Raw genomic sequence first — 4574 nt, 5'->3', positions numbered from 1 at the left:
ATGGTAATTTTATGCTATGTGGGCTTTATCACAATGTAATAAGTGGGCAAGGGCATGCAAATATATATTTTTTTAAAAAACATATTGAAACCAAAAAAAAAAATCTGCACAAATTAAACAAGAATAGTCTAGTATTAAGTATCAGTTTAAATATCTTATAGTAAAAAGTAGTTATAGAAATACTGTTAAAAATCAGTTGAATGAGTAAACTCTAGGCTTTACAAAGTTACAGACAGAAGAGTGGCTGAGAAGATAATGCTAATTTTTTCACTCAGAAAGACATAAATACAAATGTTTTTTTTTTTAAAGACAGAAGAGTGGCTGAGAAGATAATGCTAATTTTTTCACTCAGAAAGACATAAATACAAATTTTTTTTTTTAAATGAGAGAGTCATTAAAAGGGCCAAGAAAAATGACTATATTGTATATTGTTGAATATATTAATTACTCTGATTTGAGCATCACATATTGTATTGATATTCAACTCTGTACCCTACAGATATGTGCAACAATCTACTATGTTACAATAAAAAAATGAATATAAAAGACCAAGATAGATGGGGAAATTTTGATATGCATGCATGTAAAAGGATTTTCAAAATATATAGCACAAAAATGATATTTGAAAATGTAAACAGAGAAAAATTGAAGAAAGAGCAAACACTATAGACTGAAAAATTCTACTGTGTGATAAGCAGCATGGGAGAAAAGTCCCTAAGGAGACCTTATAATTACCATGTCTGTTCGTTAACACAGGGGGTCAGGTGTCTACAGGTCCAGGCGTTCTAAATGATAAAGATAACAGCCCTGGAGAAATTAGAAAAAAATAATCCTTGCCCACATAGAGCGTAGAGTCCATATGGGAAGACAGACTATGAACAAATAAATATGTAAATCAAACATCCTGTCAGATGGTAATGAATGTAAGGGAGAGAAAAATAAAGCATAAAAGGGGAATTTGGCATGTAGGAGGACATAATGCAATTTTGAATAGGTCTTATTTAGACGGGGAATTCTGAGCAAAAAAAGGTGAGGTACAGGAAGGGATCCATACAGGTATCTGGTAGGGGAGAATTTCAGGCAGAAAGAATAAGGGCAAAGGCCCTGAGGTGAAAGCACACCTGGCGGGCTCAGTAATCATAAAGGCATCCAACATGGCTAAAACAGCATGAGAAATGGGAGAGTAGCAAATATGACAACGAAAAGGCAGTGTAATGTGGGGCAGATTATACAAGTAGCTCCCTGACTGCAAGGGCAAAGGCAGGTGCGATGGTCTGAAGCTCACGTGGAAGCTTGATCCTCAAGTTTGTCCTCCAAAGCTCACATGGAAGCTTGATCCTCGATGTGGCAGTGCTGAGAGGTGAGACCTTAGAGAGGTGATTGGATTGTGGGAGCTGTACCCTCGTAAATGTATTAATCCGTTCATGTATCAATGGATTAATGAATGAATGGGTTGTCGTGGGAGGGGGGGGCAGGGCGCTGGTGACTTCATAAGGACAGCAAGTGAGCACATTAACTTCTCTTGTTCAGCTCTCGTCATGTGATAACCTGCGTCACCACAGGACCCTGTGGAGAGTCCCCACCAAGAAAAAAGTCCTTGCCAGATGTGCCCCCTTGACCTTGGACTTGCACCTTCCCAAACTGTAAAAAATAAATTTCATTTTCTGTATAAAATAGGTTTACCCAGTTTTAGGTATTCTGTTATCAGCAATAGAAAACTGACTCATACCACAGGGTAGCCCTGGTTTAGGGTTGTTGTAATCACCTACCCTAATATAATGGTGACTTGCTTGAACCATGGTGGTAATAGTGAAATTAGTGAGATTTGACTAGAAACTGGACATATTTTGATGGTCCAGACAACAGGGTTTTCTGAAAAATTGAGCACAGCGTGTAGGAGACAGAAATGAACAATGATGCTAAAATGTTTTGCCTGGATCCCTGAAAGAATGAAATAGCCATCAATTGTGACAGAAAAAAAAGTATGAATGAAGCATATTAGATGTTTACAAGTATAGTAGCATTGTAATTTTTGATAAGTTGAGCTTGAGTTGTGTATTAGGCATGTACATGGAGAGGTTAAGTGGGAGGTTAGATTTGTAAATCTGGAATGCAGGGGACAATTATTCTTCAACGACAAAACTGGCAATGATTGTGTATAGGTGACTTATTTAAAAAAAGTTTGTAGGGAGCTGGCTTGTTAGCTCAGCTTGTTAGAGTGCAACATTGTAGCCCCACGGTCAAAGGTTTGGATCTCCATACCAGCCAGCTGCCACAAAAAATAAAAATTAAAAATTATGGTAAAATATATATAACCTAAATTTTACCATTATAACCACTTTTGAGCATACAATTCAGTAGTGTTAAGTACATTTGCATTGTTATGCAGCCAATCTCCAGAACTCTTTCCATTTTGGAAAAATAAAACTCTATATACCCTATAAAGAACAAGTTCCCATTTCCATCCCTGCCCCCAGACTCTAGTAACCATAATTTTACTCTATGAATTTGTTTACTCTACATACCTCCAATAAATGACATCATTAGGCATTTGTCTTTTGTGACTGGCTTGCTTCACTTAGCATAATGCACTCAAGTTTCATCCATGTTACAGCACGTGTCAATATTTCCTTCTTTTTTAAAGCTGAATAATATTCCTTGTATGTGTATACCACACTTTGTTTATCCATTTATCATGTTGAATAGTAGAGGCTCGGTGTGTGGAGATAGTTTTTCCTGCATTTGTGATATTATGACCCCGATATTAGGCACACACAGAGCATAGTTGAATTTTGTTTCTAGCAACCTTACGGCCTTTTTTTATTTGCTAATGCTTTAAGTAGGCAGTTGGTGTTCAGAAGGGAGCTGTCATAAATGTCCAAACAGAGAGAAAGGTCATCCACATATTGGATTCAAGTGGAGTTTTCTGGAATTTTAAGATCATCAGCTTTGGATTGAGGGTGCAGAAGAAGTAGATCAGAGCCTCAGTAAATCCACAGGATATAACTGTCCAGGCACATTGTTGATTTTCCAGGGGTGAAGACAAACAAGTACCAGAAATCACTATGAAGGGAAACACTAAATAAAGCTGAACATAAATTCATGACTGTGAAATACTGAGTGTTAGGAAACTATCACAGACAGAGTAGTGCTAGGGTGGGTTAAAAACTTTGGGAAATCTGTGTTTGGATATTGTATATGTCATTTTACAAATGCCTTTTCATTTTATTTATTTCTTTTCATTTTTTTGTATGAAATGTTTTATTTAATTATTTTTCATTTATTAAGAATATTCATGAGATACGAAGCTAATTCTCATCCCTCGAGCCCGTGGTGTGAGGGCAGGATTCATACTGGGGGCATATCCATTACTAGAAATTGTTTTTGTACCCCATGTCCCCAGCCAATTATCCCCAAACTTCCCTCCTGTACCCTCTCTTCCCCCCACTCCACTTTGTAGTCCTAGGAATGTTCCCTCCCTCTGTAAGACCACCACAATACTGTGCTCTTTCTTTCCTTAGAAAATATAAGGCTACTTCAAAAAGTTGTGGGAAAATAGAATTGAAAAATAATATGAATCTTTCCAGAAACTTTCTGAAGTACCCTGTATTTGATGACTTAGCAGTCTTATTACATCTCATTCTGTTTGACTAACTTTAACTCCTTTAGCATATTCTGCTGTCTTAAAAATCATAATTTATTTTCATCTTCTTGAACTGATGGGCATTTGCATTGCCACATACAAAATCATACACATACACACACACACTCACAAACACACACACAAACATTTACATGTATAAACAGTTGAAATCTATACCTAGGGTCAAATTCAAGACTGGGGTTGTCTATGGGAATGGAAGGAGAAAATTGGAGGAAAATAAAAATGGAATATCATGTCCAAGAATACTTCTTTCCTTTAAGAAGAAAACTATGAGGGATCTTTAAAATCTTCTTGGAAATATTTGTATTATCTTTTAATTCTATTTTGCTGTGAACTTTTGGAAGTACCTTAGTATTATGGAAAATGTCAAAATTTATTAATTCTGGACTCAAATACACAAGCACCTGCATTGTTGTTCTCCACTAGTCTGCCTCTAAAAGCACTTCAAAAGTTACTAAAGAGACATTGGTAGACTAGAGGTGTAGCCTGTGAGGTCTGCATAAATGCAAAACCTTGAAGAACAAGTAGTATAAACTCAAAGACACTCACACCAATCTATTATCATCAAATTGCCAAAGATAAAGACAAAGGGAGAATCTTGAAAGCAGTAAGAGAGAAGAGACTTATCACCTACAAAGGATACTCAGTAAGACTAACATTCCCTTTCTCTTCAGAATTATGAAGAAAGGAAGCTAGTGTAATGACAAATTTAGACTGCTGAAACAAAAAAAAATTCTCAACCAGGAATTTTAGATCTTCCAAAGTTGTTTTCCAAGAAACTGAGAGATAAGTAAGATTTTCTAAGATAAACAAAAGCTGAGAGGAGTTCATTATCACTAAGTCTGCTCTACAAAGAATGGTAAAGGGAGTCCTTCATGTTGCAAAGAACATTAGACAGTAACTCAAATCT

The sequence above is a fragment of the Galeopterus variegatus genome, unplaced genomic scaffold, assembly GCF_000696425.1.
Source record: "Galeopterus variegatus unplaced genomic scaffold, G_variegatus-3.0.2 Scaffold14341, whole genome shotgun sequence".
Lineage (NCBI taxonomy): Eukaryota > Metazoa > Chordata > Mammalia > Dermoptera > Cynocephalidae > Galeopterus > Galeopterus variegatus.
This window is presented reverse-complemented; position numbering follows the sequence as displayed.